At 41.9% G+C, this 16,919-nt stretch overlaps 1 protein-coding gene across 15 annotated transcripts in view; it reads left to right on the top strand.

Moving 5' to 3' along the window:
* The window catches only part of LG11H16orf78 (linkage group 11 C16orf78 homolog), a 74,502-nt gene that overhangs the window by 26,723 nt on the left and 30,860 nt on the right, over nucleotides 1–16,919 (top strand). The window contains exon 1 of one of the 15 annotated variants that reach the window (XM_074314942.1): nucleotides 15,696–16,085. The exons of the other annotated variants lie outside the window; for them this stretch is intronic. The gene's annotated coding sequence lies outside the window, so the exon portion shown is untranslated. Of the gene's footprint in view, nucleotides 1–15,695; nucleotides 16,086–16,919 lie in introns of those variants that run through there. 15 annotated transcript variants of the gene reach the window in all.

The raw sequence follows: 16,919 nt of genomic DNA, 5'->3' as shown, positions 1-16,919 counted from the left end.
AATGAATAACACGGTGACCTTCAGCTCTGTCTTATATCATGTGAGGTTTATTCCTAAAGACCGCTTTCGTTTTTTAAATTAAGGCAGAGGTTGTATGTATTCTACTCCATTCTGGCATTAGGCTTATCCCAAGTGTGGCATTTATGTTCTTTTGCTGCTTTGGTATAAATAAATATCAAAGCAGAAAGACCAGTGTGAACTCGACGAGGGATAATAAACTAAAATAATATGGCATTGATTTTGTCGGGGGTGTCTAAGTGTGTTTTTATGATTGTGTATGTTTATAGCTTCTTCACACAAGTGACATGAATTCTGGGCAGTTAAAGGGGATGTGAATTTCCAGACATTTAGGAAGCGGGTCTGCTTCCTGGTCATCTGCCTTTCACCACGTTGTGCTTCTTGAGAAAAGCACTGCCGATTGCAGACCTCCACAATAAGGAACTGCAGAGTTCTTGCCATTTGGGATTGTTTTCCAGTATATGTTCCCGGAGGCCACATCAGGGGACTTGATTTGGGCCGCTCAAGTGCTGTACGTGGATGGAACAACTTAGTGGAGAAACAGAGATTTATTTACACTGCGTGTGTATTTTCTTTTGGAATTTCCTCCCATCAAGGGATCTTAGGCTTTGAGTCTTGCTCACGGAATCTCCTTTGGTCATAGAGAGGGAGGGGGACATGGGCTCTGGGAGCCCGGGAGCCCTGCAAGGTCACAGAGAGGATCCTTTTACAAAGGGAGGAAGACCCCCACATGGATGGACAGCTTCCACACAATGAATTAGAGACACTTGATTTTCTCACTTCTCTCAGTCTTTTTTAGGGCTTCCCTGTTATTTTTCTTTTTAACTTTTATTTTTGGTATTATCTAAATTACTGAAGTACTACATAAATATTTACTCCTTGAAACAAATTAAAACGTTGCAGATAACTTAAAGTCACCTTGGCCCCCTACCACCAACAGGGGCTCTTGTCTACCCCGACCCTCCCAGTAACTGTGATGCATTTAGTCTGTATCCTGTGAAATGACTATACATTTAAGCACAATACCTCGAACCAGTAGCATTAAGCTACTAGATAGCATTGTTTTTAAAAGGATTCCCCCCACCGCGTGTAATATCATATGTATCTTTCTGGACCTTGCTTTCTCACTCATTAGTATTTCTTGGTAATCTTTTCATGTTAATCTGTGCAGGCCTACTTAGATTTTTTCATCGCTTCATAGTATCTCATGGTATACTTACGCTATAGTTATTGGCATTTCTCACATACGGGGGCACTTGACTGCTTTCCCAATTTTCCACTCTTTTTTTCCTTTCTTTTTTCAAGGAGGGCGCAGCTCACAGTGGCCCATGCGGGGATAGAACTGGCAACCTTGGTGTTATTAGCACCGCGCTCTAACCAACTGCGCTAACTGGCTACCCCCATCCCAGTTTTCCACTCTTAAAAACGCGGCAGCAGTGTGTGGCTTCTGGTACATAAGAGTGCTGCTCTGTGTTGTACCTACCAGCGGAATTGCTGGGCTGCCGCGTATCACGTGCACAATTCTGCAGGTTAGCAGATGGGGCCAAGTGGCCCTCCAAACCAGAGGTACCGATTTACATTTCCACCAGCAGGGTATGAGGGTCTGTGTCTCCCTGCGTCCTCCCCAACTCTTAATATTATCAGACATTAAATGTGCTACTTGAGTAGGTGCAAAATTGTGTCTCATCCTTTTAATGTACATTTCTCTCATTACTGATGAGATTGAACCACTTGTTAGATACTTGTTGGCTTATTCAAACACTTGGACCGTTTTTCTACTGGATTATGTCTTAATGGTTTGTAGGAGTGTGTGTGTGTGTGTGTGTGTGTGTGAGTGTGTGTGTGTGTGTGTGTGTGTGTGTGTCTATGTGTGTGTGTGTGTGTGTGTCTATGTGTGTGTGTGTGTGTGTGTGTGTGTGTGGCCAGTACATGCACTGTACTGTAATTTTGTACCTCTTAGATATGTTACAATCTCCCAGACTATGGCCTGTCTTTTAAATCTGTATGTGGTATCTTTTTGTCACCATTGTTTTTGACTTACTTTTTCTCCATCTTCTTCTTTTCCTCAAATTTCCTTGGAAACATGCTGTGACTGTGATCCTGAGCTTATTGTCCAATGGTTACATTTCCTAATAATTATATTTGTGTGAGGTTAGGAGCTGAGACTTGTGTGATTACGTCATTGCTGTCGACCGTTCCCATTGGAGGAGAGGCCCACGGGGGAGGAGTAATCACTGCTACTCAAAGCATTTGCAGCAGCCTAGCTTTGATGCGAAGCCTTTCTTGTACGTGATTATTTGAGGTGAGGGTTTGAGGTTTGAGGGAACATGTATGTGGAGATGGTGAGCGCCGTTATATGTGGGAGTGTTTGTTTTTTTTTAAGATATAATTGGGGAGGGAAAACAGACCAGCTCAGCAGTTTACCTGCCATCTACTTTTCCAAAGCTATGGGCCCAGAGCTCCCAAGGCTGTATTCCAGGTTTTATTGTGCTCTTCAAATTGGGATATAGCTCACAACCATTGCATTTAATTGGGAGATTATTAAAAAGCATGAGCAAATTCAGAGTCTTTCACCCAGAAAATGCTGCCGGTATCCAGCCTAAATGAGGCCATTCTTCCCTCCACATCCTACAAGGAGCCATAAGAAGGAGAGAAAGTGAAGCCGGGCAGAGCTCTGAGTAGGCACGTTTGTCCCCCCAACCTCAGTGTTTTGGAAACCACCTTTCCAAATATCGCCATCACAACTTTCCTCTCGTGCTGTTATTTACTCAGGATTCTTCTTAAATCACCTACTTTTTAATCGTAAATAAATTCATTTAAGAGGATAGATTTCACCTTTGTCACTAACACAAATGTTTCACTTGTATGTAAAACGGTGACCATGAACGTGAATACAGCAGTCATTATGCAGTAGTGAAAGGGTCTGAGCAGGAGGCCTGCTATCTCCGGTGTAACAGGGAGATTTAGTAACTATTACAGAGAGAGTGGAGCTAAGTACATAACGGTAGCAGACTAAGATTTCCTCCTTGATGTAAAAAAGAATTGAGAGAGAACTGAAAAAATTACTTTCTTCTCCTGAGGCCCAGTGTTGTGCTGTCTAAAACCATGTTGGGAATTACCACCATCCCACATCTAAGGGAATCTTGGTGTGGACAATGGAGTAGGGTACCCCAGTGAAACAGAGTACCCTTAGTTTAGGAGAGTGTGCAGGACATTTCTTTCCCACTACCCCTTTCCCTAGTAATTCTGAGGTCAAGTTGCCTCTTCCTGCAAAACATGCTTTTTGTCACATTTCCCCTTAGAGTGCAATTGATGGAATACATCACCCTAGAATGAACTGATTGATTGTGCAGCCCTTTTTTTGGGTGCCAGCATGTTTTTGAGGTGTGAGGTCATTGCCAGCATGTCTTTGAGGTGTGAGGTCATTGCTCCTTGCATCCAGATCAGATACTCTGTGGGCTTTGCTTGGTCCTAGACATAGAAGCACTGCTCTATGAGTCACACCCAGCAAAGGGGGGCAGTGGGGACAGGAATCTATTCAGTGGAATTGATGCCTATTTCCAGGAGAAAACAACTGGCTACTGGCAGTAACATAGGATGCACGGCCATGTTTCAGAAAGTGCGTCCATGTTACCCTAGACTCTACTTACCTTGCTTTAGGGTCTAATGTCAACCTGTACCCATTGTTGTTGTTTTTTTTTAATATTTTGAAATCATGCATGTAGTTTTAAAAATCAAGTAATGCAGATAGGGGTTTTAAATGATTGTATTTATTTCCTACCCCACCTCCCTCCTCTTCCAATCAAACTCCCGGAGGCAGCCTGTTTTAACCCATTCTGTTTATAGCATTCTGGTCGTAAGCTCTTCACTTATGATTGCTCAGGCTTCTGTTTGGTAACTAACCACCTTTCCACAGTGTCTGTCAACTTCTCACTGTGTTAGATGAGAATTTAGTTAATACCACCACCCCTCCCCTTTTGCTTTCCTTCTTGCTTCACTATGTTTTGGCTTGTTGAGAGATCTGTCACTAATCTGATTCTCAGTCCTTTTCAGGTGACCTGCTTATTCCCTGAGGAAAATTTCCAGATCCTCTCTTTATTTTGATGGTTCTGAAATTTTGCAATCATGTACACGATTTCATGCCTAAGAACTTTAGGCTTTTGTAAAGATGTCAATTCCATCACTTCACATAATTTCTTGGTATTTCCTATCTTTTGTTACTGTTATAAATGGTATCTTTTTAAAAATTTCAGCTTCTAATCAGTCACTGTTAGCATATACAAATACAACTGACAATGTGTAATGAGTCTTGTTAAATTCCACATTAGGTATAGAGCTTTTTTGGACAATCATGTCTTCTGTAAATAATGACAGTTTGACTTCTTCCTTTCCAATCTGGCCTTTCATTTCTTTTACATAACGTCTTCCATTGGCTAGAAACCCCCATGCACTATTGAATAGAAGGGTGAGGACGGACATGTTTGTCTTGCTTCTGGTCCTTGGGGAAAACATTCAGTCTGTTAATGCTAAATATGATGTTAGTGTATGATTTTGTAGCTTCCCTTTACATATTGGGGATGTTCCCTTTAATTCCTCCCTTGCTGAAAGCTCTTGTCAGTAATATATGTTAGATTTTGTCAAAGCCGTTTGTACATCTATGAAGATGACCACATAGTTTTTCTTTATAGCTTGTTAATACAGTGAATTATACTGATTGATTTTTGAATATTAAACCAACTTTGCATTCCTGGCACGAACCTTACTTTGTCGTGATATATTATTATACTTTTCATATATTTTTGGATTCAATTTGCTGAAATTTTGTTTAGAATTTTTCCAGGTTCATGAGGGATATTGGTCTGTTTTCTTTGCTTATACTGTCCTTGTCTAGTTTTGGTATTAGGGCAAGGCCGACCCCATAAAATAAATAGTCAAATGTTTTCTCCCATCCAATTTCCTGGAAGAATTGTGTGAATTGGTATTATTTCTCCCTTAATATTGGATATAATTCACCAGTGAAACCATCTGGCCTGGAATTTCTTTGTGGGAAGATTTTTTTTTAATTAAAAATTTCTTTAGTATATATAGGGCTATTAGGTTATCTGTTTCTTCTTGGGTGAGCTTTGGTAATTGTGTCTTTCAAGGAATTTGTCCATTTTATCTAAGTTGTCAAATTTGTTGGCATTAAGCTCTTCACAATGCCCCCCTCTTATCTCTTCAACATCTGTAGGGTATATAGTGATGTCACTTCTCTCAGTCACGTTATGCCAATTATTTCATCTTGCTCTTTTTTTTTTTTTCTTGATAAGACTGCCTACAGGTTTATCAATTTCATTGATCTTTTCAAAGAATCAGGTTTTGGTCTCATCAATTTTTCTTCTATAGTTTTTCTTTCTTTTTTTTTTAATGCCATTATTTTCTGTTCCTATTTTTATTATTTCCTTCTTACTTAAAGTTTGACTTGCTCTTTTTTTTTCAGTTTTTTAAAGGGGGAAACTGAGACTTTTCTTCTTTTCTAATATAGGCAGATTGCATTATAAATTTCCCCTACCTGCTACTTTAGTGGCATTCTTCAGATTTTGTTATGTTGTTATTTTAATTTTTATTCAGTTAAAAATGCCTTCTAAATTCCATTTTGAATTCATCTGTGACCCATGAGTTATTTAAAAGTATGTCGTTTTGTTTCCAAATATTGAAGGATTTTCCAGAGCTCTTTCTGTTGTTGATTTTCAATTTCATTTCATTATAGTCAGAGAATATGCTTTGTGTGACTGGAATCTTCTTTAATTTACTGAGACTTGTTTTATAACCCACAATATGGTCTATCACTGTAAACGTCCATATGCTCATGAAAAGAATGTGTATTCTGGTGGTGTTGGGTGAAATGTTCTATAAATGTCAATTAAATAAATTGAGAGTGTTGTTTAGATCTACTTCTTTATTGATTTTCTGTCTACTTGTTCTATATATTATTGAGACAGACGTATTAAAATATCTGACTATATTTACGAATTAGTCCATTTTTTCTTGCAATTATACTAGTAGTTTTGTCTCCTGTGTTTTTAAGCTCTGATATTAGGTACATAGACATTTTTGATTTGTGATTGTAATGCCCCCTTGATGCATTGACCCCCTTTACTATGAAATGACAATCTTGGCTCCAAATACTACTCTTTGCTCTGAGCCTCCTCATCTGATGTTAGTATAACTTTCTTTTGACTGGTCTTAGCATGGTATGTGTTTTCCATTCTTTTACTTCTAACCTATTTGTGCCATTATATTTGGAGTGTGGTGCTTATAAGCAACCTATAGTTGGGTCTATCTTCTTTATTCAATCTGACAACCTCTGCCTTTTAAGTGTGGTGTTTAGGCCATTTATATTTAATGTGACATGTAATATGGTATAAACGGTGTTTGTTTTCTATTTGTTCCATCCTTCCTTTATTCCATTTTCTTTTCTTTTTCTGCCTTACTTTGGATTAATTGAATATTTTTTACAATTCTATTCTGTATTCTTTGTTGGATTATCAGTTATAACTATTTTTTTGTTATTTTAGTTGTTACCTAAGGGTTTATAAGTATACATATAATCTTATGACACCTACCTTCAAGCAGTTTTGTTCCACTTCACATGTAACGATCTTGCAATAGTACATTTCTATTTTCCCCTTCCCAACATTTTTGTCATTATTGCCATAATTTAACCTCCATAGAAGTTACAAACCCCACATTATGTTATTATTTCTGTTTAAACAGTTATCTTTCAAAGAGATATTTTCAATTAGGGGCCAAACTTGTGTATCTACCCATTTCCATTGTTCTCCATTCCTTTGTGTATATTCCCATTTCCATCTAATGTCGCTTTCCTTCTGTGTAAAGGATTTTCTTTAACATTTCTCATAGAGCAGTCTGCTGGTGATGAATAATTTTAGCTTCGTCTGAAAAAGCCTTTGTTTATCTTTCCTTTTTAAAAAAATTATAATGTCCAGTTTTATTGCTGTAAAACTGAGTGAAGTCTCCAAATGAGTTGAAAACTTACATTCCACACAAAACCCTGCACATGAATTTTATGGCAGCTTTAATCATAATTGCCCAAACATGGGAGTAACCAAGAGGTTGTTTAGTCATGGATAAACACACTGTGGCCCATTCAACAATGGAATATTACTCAGCAATAAAAAGAAATAAACTATCAAGCCACGAAAAGACACAAAGTAGCCTTAAATGCATATTGTTAAGAGCAAGAAGCCAATCTGAAAAGGCTATATACTGTATAATTCCAACCTTATGATATTCTGGAAAAGAAACTCTGGAGTTCTCTCTTGTGTGACTCTCTCTTCTCTAGTACTCTTCTCTGTAAACTCTAGCTGCCTAGGTCTCCTCCAACTCAACTCAACTCAACTCAACTTAGCTTCCTCCACTCAACTCTGGGCGACCACCAGGCTCCACCTGGGTTTGCCCTCTTCATGCCGTGGCCTGGAACCTCCTTCTAGGCAGTAAGCTCAGGGAGTCACAGGGTCACCTCATTTCTTTCTTTCAGGGATCACTGGTTTTGGTTGGCTTATGTCCACCATCTTTCCTCCTGTCATTTTATATATTTTGTCTATTTTTTAGTTCTTTTAGATGGGAGGGTAAATCAAGTCTTTGTCACTCCATTTTGGCCAGAAGTGGAAATGTGGCATTTCCCCTCATTTTAATGGGGTTTCAGTCAAGAGAGAAAATAATGCATGTGCTCATTTTACCATATTAAACCAGAAGCACATTGCACCTTTTAAGAAAGAGGTATTAGAACTTCTATTAACAGAGCTAATGGCCTTATCATTGTGTATCCAAATTCATAATCTCTAAATGGACTTCCTGAGGGGTGGAGACGGTATCTCACTCATTTTGGGATTACTTCAGTGCTAAATTGGAGCTCTGTAAATGTTTGTTGAATGAATGAGTGAATGATGGTCTTATTGGAAGGTTGCAAATATAAGAAGTCAGGACTGAAGGGAAGGGTGCTTTAGTTAAAACCTTTGCAGGGAAATGCAGTTTACCCTTCAGCACATTATCCTTTTAGGGAGTTGTTCACCTGATTCTGCCTTTGTGGCAGGAAACACTTCTTTAAAATGCTGTCACATATTGTTCAGGTAGAATGTGTCTGCAACACGGGGGAATTGTATTCTTGGCCCTTTATCTTTGTCGTTTCTAATCTGATGTCAGTGTGAAAATTATTGTGGCTAATAGAAAAATATATCTCTCCAGTTCATCTCTTCTCTTGTTTTATTTTTGTGTAATATCACTTTAATCCTTTAAAGGATTCTTAAAGTTCAATGGATAATTATAAAGACAAATGGCTATATTTTAAGGCCAAATTTTCTCATTTTCCCCCCTTTTCTAAAGAGTGCAGAACTGTATCATATATTCATTAAATGTTTCAAAGATTCTGAAGCTGAGAAATTTGAGTAAGGTAATCAAAGGCTGTCACTGTGTTAATTCCTTGGCTTATACAGGCAGTATCGCATAGTGGTGCCAAGTACTGTGGAGGCTGGTTGCCTGTGCACAGCCCCACCTCTTACAAGCTGTACGATGTCTCAAAGCCTCAGTTTTCTCATCTGTAAAATGAGGTAATAATAGTACCATCTTGGGTTGTTATGAAGATTAAACTGGGTTTTGCTTATGAAACGCTTTAAGTGGTGCCTGATACATGGGAAGTACTATGTCAGCATCGGCAAATAAAAAACAAGACAAAATGAAGTGAAATAGAGTAAAATAAAAATAAAACTTTACTGCATCTTTCAGCAATTTATGTAATCTGCCTTTCCCAAGAAGTAAAAACTCCACTCTGTATTTTATGAAAATATTTCCTACTTTAACAGGCTGCCTTTTGAGAAATCCTTTGACTATTGAGGGGGAAAAAAATTTCCTTTTCTAGCTCTTTTATGTAGCAGTGATTCCTGTCTCCCTACTTCTTTCACTGGGCCGCTTTTAGCAAGATATTTCTCCTTAGTACCTTCATCTTTCCTTTAGTCAGAAGGTCAGAGGCTTCCGTTCTCCTCAATTCTACTTTCAGTGCTGCCTCTGGATGGCCCCCTCCCAACCACCAAGTTCACTCTGAGGACTTTCCATTATAATATTTCAGGTCTACTGTCACCTTTGTCGTATAGCCATTACCTGGGACACTTGAACACCATATGTGTGCTCCCCTCACTGAGGTCCTTCCTAACTTGACGTCCTTATTTTCGTAGTGTTCTAATTTTACAGGTATCAAGGCTTGCTGAGTTATTTCAGGTTGTTAGAGACATACATTTGACTTACCATTCCGTTTTCATTTTTAAGTTTAGTTTTTCATTGTATTGTTTATTTAACTTGTTATTATTATTTATGATTATAGTTATATATTTTATATAATGATACGTTTCATTATTTCATTACTTATTTAATTTGATAATACTTAACGTTATCTTATTGTCTAGCATCATCTGTTTGGGTCGTTGTCCTAGCATCTCATGGTCCAGACTATTAAGAGGTTGTTACTGAGAAAGTTTAATTGGCAACAAATAGTTGACTTTATTTTGTAAATATTTTGTAAATATATGACTTAGCTAATGACTTTTTGAAATTTATATTGACTTTTTTTTAATTCCATGGTCTCAGTCTATCTAATGCCATGTTTGGGGACTTCTGTGCACGATGTCACCTCCTTTTATTTGTTGCTAGCTGAGTATTTAAGGCAGGGAGACAAACAAGGGATTTACGGAAACGAAGATGAGCCTAAAATCCAAGTCTTCTAATCAGAGTTGTTTTCAGTGCGGCCCAGTCCTGTCCAGCCGCCGGAGACTCGACGGCCATCGGGAGGCCTTCTCAGACGCCCACGGGCGGCCCTCTGCCGGCCTCCGTCTCAGTGCGGACATGGCGAAGGCTCTGTGGTGTCGGACTCGGCTGCACTTCGTCACACAGCAGCCCGTGTCATAGCGAGTGCTCACGGTGAGGCTGGGCAAAGTGCAGCTCACATACGGGCACGCCGTGACCCGTCACCGTTTCTAACAAATCCCCCTGGAGATTCGCGCCTGAAGCCGCTCTTAGGACCAAACATGAACAAGTCAAGACAGAATGATGGTGAAATTCCTGAATGCCTTTGCTTAAAAATACTTATTGTCTCGCATGTGTGTGTGGACACGTACACACACACGCTCGCGCACATAGACTCCCGGGGGGCACTCCTACATTTGATCCAGTCTCACTTTGCTAGTTCCTACCGTGGTCCTTCTCCAGACTAATGCTCTGAATGCTTACAGGAATACGGGGGTCTGTTCTGTGTGTGCAGTAGTGGATCTTGCTGGCTCTGAAAGCATTATCTTTTATAAATCCCTAAGTGTTAGAAGTGGGAAAACCAGCTTTCTTTTAAATTTTTCAAATAGCATTTATGTGCGTATGTGCTTATGCCATCCACACACTTACAGGGTAATAGAAATACCAGGGAAAGCAAACCATAAGCTTTTAACACTGTCAAGCCTGAGCTTTTTCCCTCTCATCTCCTCCTGAAGAGATGTTTAGAAAAATGAGAGCCCTCACCGGCCCTGCATTTATAAGCCTTATTGGGAAAAAGTATCAGTTCTTTTTCAGACTCAGTTTCACACTGTAATAATAAATGTGGATCTAAACAATCGCTCAAGTGCCTCCTAGCAGTAGTTTCATCTCTACTCACATGCACACCCTTCTCTTATTTAGTAAATGACAATAAAAGTAATAAGAAAGTGGTGCCATTTGCATGTCGCATATTTTTTCTCAATATAGAGTCCAGTGGTTGAATAGACTCAGCTGGAGCCAAGAGAGGCAAATAAAATTGACTTCCTGTGTCCCACAGTGAGTTTCCGGAGATTTGGAGAGTAGGTGTTTGCAGGTGTGAGAGAGAACCGGAGAGGTTTTGCTAGGACAGTGGCCTGGGCATGCTGGTGGAGAAAACACATGGCCCCTGGGACGCTGAAGCCGCTCTCCTCCTTGAATGGGCTTAGTTCTCAGATGTTTTCCAGGTGGAGGTGTTGTACTTACCATGGAGTTAAATGTCGGGCCATCACATCCTTGGGATAGAAGCAATTAGGACAGGATTTGTGTTTATAATAACATTTCATTATCAAGGGAAGTAATTAGGGCACGTGGAAGAAAGATCATGCAGAGATGTGGGCTCAGTAGTCAGCACACCTGGTTTCAAATCCCAGCTCCCATTGCTGAGTGATGTGGGGCTAGCCACAAGCTCCCTGAACCTCCGCTCATTTCTGTGTACAATAATAGCTAGCCTCGCGTTTGTTTTGCTTATTAAATGAGTTAATACATGCAAAAAGCTCACAAATAAGCAGCACTAAATAAATGCTAATTATTATGTTTTCTATTCTTATATATTAAGAGGATTTTTTACTAAGATATCCAAAAAAGTGCAGGGAGCCACATTACTGCGACACTGGGGAATTGGCATAATTTTGGAATACAAGAGCATCTGTACATCACAATTATGGGACACCAGTCATGATATGTTCAGTGAGAAAAGCAGATCACGAAACAGTATGTGTAGTATGATACTACTATCAATACAAACGAAAGAAATGTATTTACATGGGAACACACTAAAAATGGGGTTAGGGGTCTGTAATTTTTTTCATTATGCTTTTCTAGTCTCAAATTTTGTACAATGCACATGTATTCTTTTTGTAATTAGAAAAAGAGAGATGAATTTCAGCATGGAACGAGGCCCTGTCTGATAACCAGCTCCCGTCTGACAATCAGAAACTTCTAGCACAGATATACATACCTCAGCCTTCCCCTGGGCAAAAATGTTTAGGTGCCAAAAGTGGTTTCGTGGGGTTTGTGTTTTCCAAATGATAATAAATGAGATCTTCAGTCGCTGCCCTTCTCTTACTCTGTGAATACATTTCTCTTCCGAGTTTGGCTCTTTTTTTAGAACTAGTTGTGAATTCTTTATTCTCGCACATAGACATATGACAGTGGGGGAGGAGGGCATGTGTATCTCCTAAATTTTAGCAAGAAATCTGTCTTGCCATCTCCATAGAGTGAAAAATTCAGCAAGGAGAGTCTGTTAGTTTCATTCCTATTTCAAATCACATTCAGTGCGCTAATCATTTTGCTCATGAGTAATGGTGGAGGCTTCAGAGGTTTGGGGTGTGAGGATTTTGTATATACTAGAGGGACCCCTGAGCCCTTGGGGTGACTTTTGAAGCCGTCCCTGTTGGGGATCCACCCATATTCACAGCATCTTTGTCCGAATGACTGCCCTTAGGCTACTAGAAGCCACTTTGTTCATCAGCATGGGTGGCTGAAAGGACCTGGGGATTCACATCTCTCCAGGGGCACCCTCAACCATGGGTATGTGGGTACAAATACCCCAGCTCCCTCACTCTTTGGGTGAGGTAATTCCCAGGCATGTATTTTGCACAGTTTTCCGGAGTTTCCCCTTGAGATTCAACCGCAGTCGCCTACCATGGTAGCTGACCACGCCCCTCTTTTTCTCTGGCTGCCTTCCTTTCCCCAGCTCATGTCCTCCCTCACCAACCCAGGCTCCTTCTATCTCCCAATAAAGCACTTGGCTCTCCAATCCTTGCCTCTGGGTCTCCTTGGGAAGACGAGGATATCTGTTAAGTGGGGATCAGGTTGCCCAAACCACTGGGCCCCAAATTGGTTGGGCATACTTTGGCTGACCCCTGCTTCTCTGGGCTTGGAACTCTACCCTCTCAGAGACCCAATCACATGGACGCAAACCCGTTAAGGCTTAGACTGTTGGGGAAGTGGGCTAGGACCACAGCCACCCACCCATTCATTCACTCTCTCAGGCCAGCCAGTTTGTGTGGGAGGACGGACGGCTTCGTGGCAGTGGTCAGGCGGCCAGCGTCCAGCACGCTGTAAACGAATGCTGCTTCCTAAGTGGGCTCATCAAATTCTCCTATCCACGCCATCCACTCTTTACAGACCTACCAGACGAGGGCTTCACTGTTTTCCAGTGCCAACCAAACCTGTCACCAGCTAAACCTGTCACCGCAGCCCCCCTGGTGTCAAAGAAAACACCTGCTTCCTGGAAGATTTTCTATCTAATGGGAAGAAAAGATTGGTTTGCGTGGCCTCTCATTACAAACCAGCTTGTCCTTTGGCAATCTGAGACCAAACTGCACATTTAGCCAGGTGGACCTCTTAAAAGCATCTCCTTTACTGTATTCCCCATTTCAGACCCGTCCCTTTCTTCTTTCTTGTTTTGCTTTATCACCTTGTGCTGCTTTAATGCTCAGCACACCAGCTGAAGCTATGTGAAATCTGTATATTAGCATTCCAAAAAACATGCAATCCCTGAGCAGATAATAAATTTGATTTTGCACAAGTGGCATCCTTTATACTTTGCTCATAAGGCAATCTCTCAAGTGTATCCTTTTTTTGAAACACAACACAAATAGTCTGGTGAAGTAAAAACGGGTTACGTGATGGGTTTTGTGCTCAGCAGAAAGAACTTGGACAAAGCAGCCATACGGATGTGCTTATTTACAAAGGTTGCCGTCTGGGAAATTAATGTCTGCTCTTGCTCAGTAATTAGGAAAATTTAGGACCCCTGGTGCTCCAACATCTTGCATTAAAGGTTGTATGTCATTGGTGATTTTGTGAGAATTTGCTGGATTTCTGTCATGACTAACAGGCATAAACCCAACCAGCAGTAGACTATGCAGTACATTTAATCAATTTGCTATTTATATTCATTATGTATGTCCTCCATTTTGAGTCATGAAAAATTGAAAGGCCATTGCAAATAGAAAGAGCATCGCGGATTGCAAATGATGTAACAAGAGCGTCAGGGCTATTAATTGGTCAATTGTGCTTGTCAGTACATTTAAAGTGATTAAGGCAGAAAGATTAGAAGGGACACGTGTGTGCCTGGCACACACAAGCCCACGAACGCTGGGGTCGCCCCAGTGTCTGGTGCCCAAGTAAAGGCAGCAACATCCAATGGCATTTATTCCAATGCATTCAATAAGTTTGTTGAGCACCTACTGTGTGTCGGGGATTATGCCGAATGTTGAGAATACAGCAGAAAAGAAAATAAATGAAGTCTTTAACATGGAGTCTTCCATTCTGGTGGGGAGGGGGAAATATGAAACGAACAATAGATATATAATGTCCGGTGATGGTGAGACCCGTGAAGACCTCCAAGGAAAGGGCATTGAGAGTGAAGGGTGGTAGTGAGGACAGGCCTCTCTGGGGAAGTGACATTTGGACAGAGGTTTAAATGAAGAGAGAAGACAAGCCACACGGCTAACTAGGGTCAGAACGTTTCATTCACATGAGCGGACCCAACACCCCAACTCCCATTCTAACACTCAAGAAGAAAAGAACATTCTTGTAATTGTTTCTATTGGCTTGGCCCAATGCAATGTCTTTCCCAGAGCTAGAAGACACACTCTATCAATCTTCCCACTACAACCCCTTTCTGTTAAAGTGAAAACTTACTGGCCATTTTCATTGCCTGCATCCAAACTCCTTCCCGTGGCACACAAGGCCCGACGTGTGCAGGCTCCTGCCTCCCATTTCATGCCACTCCTCCCCTGGCCTTTCTGTTGCTCGCACTGCCAGCTCCTACGGACCTATGCACTTGCTGTCTCTTTGCCCAGTGCTTCCTGCCCTCAGAAACCCAGACTCCCAGCTCACCTCCTCAGAGAAGCCCTCCCTGACCACCAGGCCCAGGTCACTTCCTGGCCCCCCCCATCAGGTCCTCCTGGCACGTAGTGTTACCTGAATCACACGCTCTCTGCTTGCTTCTTTCTTGACTAGCTCCCACACTGATTATAAGCTCTGCGAGATGAGGCACACGCCCGCCGAGTTCAGCTTGTAGCCCAGTGCCTAGAACAGGGCCTGGCACACAGGCTCAGAGGCCCGAGACGAATGAAGGAACAACCGACTCAGTCAGTCAGTCCGTCAGCTAACCAGCTAACATGTGGCTGAACATTGATGGTTTGGTTTCTGCTTGTGTTTCCAGGTAGCTGAAGTTTTGCCTGAATGCCACATGGAAGAAGTAGGTGTTTATTCTGAGCAGAGTTCTCTACGGTTTGAGGCAGATGAAAGTAATCAAGTAACATTGATATTTTTCTCCATGTGTCTAGGATCTATCGCTATGCATTTTTAAATAACTTAATATTTCTTCTCAATATACTGATCCACTTTCATAGGCTAAATGCTATATTACTGTCCTTGAGTATCTGCAAGTGGAATGTGGGCCCAGAGTGACCCATGGCAAATTGGTATTACAGCAGTGCTGCTTCTTTAGAATCATGACCTAAGACTGCTTGCTTAATATAGAGCATCTGGGAACTATATCAGAAGAGGGTGATATTGTCCTGTGGTGGAACCAGGGTTCCAGGTTCATTCCAGGATGTGGTTCCTGGCAGACCTGGAGTGTCTAACGTGTCCCAGACTCCGTGACGGGTGCTGGGGTGCCAGGTGAAGGAGGCCCATTGCCTCCTGCTACCAGGAAGAGCTGACGGTCAACAACATGTTTCCCAAACCCACCTGCACACTGGAATCGCCTGGCGGGGGGGGGGGGGGGGGCACGGGGTCCACTATTTATATATGTGCTTGGACCCCCTCCCAGGCCAATCGAATCAGAATCTCTGGGCCAAGACCTTACACATCCATAATTTTTAAGCCCCAGGGATAAGCAGCACTTGGGGCTTAAAAGAATATGAGTGTGTATGCCTCTGCCCACTCTGCCTCCTTGGATCGTCCCGTGGCCAACAGCGGGTGATCTTTACCCACGCTCACAGTTTCACGGAAGCCACGCGCTTGAATATTTCCAGAAAGTGATGTGTACAATGTAGAAGGGCTGCCCCGAGACCGTGCTGGGAGGTCAGCTGTGAGGATCTGGAAGTGAAGGCTGCCCCCTACCGGTGGCCCGGAGGACACGCGCCCCACGGAGGCAGCCGTTCTCAGCCCTGGTGAAAGCCGCTGGTCTAGAAGGATGGACGGATAGAGTGGAGACCCGCTGTCTAGGAGGATGGAAGGATGTGCAAAGAGTGACCCACAGGCAACAAGACGGGCTGGTAGGTGTGCGCTGGAAAACGGTGACATTTCTCTTTGCCGCATTACTGCAACCCAGGAAGAAGTGTGTTTGGGAACCAGGAGGCTAGCTGACCTGGTGCTGGGCAGCAGATAAGTGTTGCATCTATTTGTCATTTCCTTTACCCCAAAAAACCGATAAAAAGTGCCAAATACCATTCATTTTTCGTACAGGGGCCAAACAAATGATTTTATTTTTCTGTACTCCTGTATAAGCCAGGGATTGGGTATTGTACACTTAGTCAAATAAATAACTTCAGTTAAAACGTAGTGTCTTTCCTAACTGGCAGACATGAGAGAAAGGAAAATAGGAGAATCCATAGGGTAGCCATCAAAGGAAAGGAATTAACATGTCCTCTGAAGTTATTTTAAAAGGTCAGAGTGTTTGAAGTACAGTGAGTGGTGGGGGGTGACCTGGAACCCACGCTCGCAGCCCGTCTGGGCCTTTGACAGTGGACAGTGAAGTGTTGGGACTGGAGAAGAAGCAAATGTTTCTGGGGAACTAATTGAGGTTTACGCTATTCAGTTGAAGATCAAGCTTTGCTTTTTTTCTCCCTTGAGTGTGGGTGAAAAGAACAGGAAAGTGAGAATGGTTTTCTGAGGGCTAAATTGTTCCGAGTAGCCCTTCTGAGTGCGTTGGGAAATAGTCCTGTCTTTTGTCTGCTGCTAAACTGATTTATGAAAAAGCTCTGTTCGCAGCGCAGTGGGCACTTCACAGAAGTAAGCGAGCATGTTCCGAGGAGGTCTGTAAGCAGTGTCTCATCCGCACGCCTGGGCCCCACTTTCTCCCACACGCTCTCCGCCCTTCCAGGGAAGAC

Source organism: Rhinolophus sinicus, linkage group LG11, assembly GCF_036562045.2.
Source record: "Rhinolophus sinicus isolate RSC01 linkage group LG11, ASM3656204v1, whole genome shotgun sequence".
Lineage (NCBI taxonomy): Eukaryota > Metazoa > Chordata > Mammalia > Chiroptera > Rhinolophidae > Rhinolophus > Rhinolophus sinicus.
The sequence above is the reverse complement of the archived record's forward strand: the minus strand, read 5'-3'. Positions and strand labels throughout refer to the sequence as shown.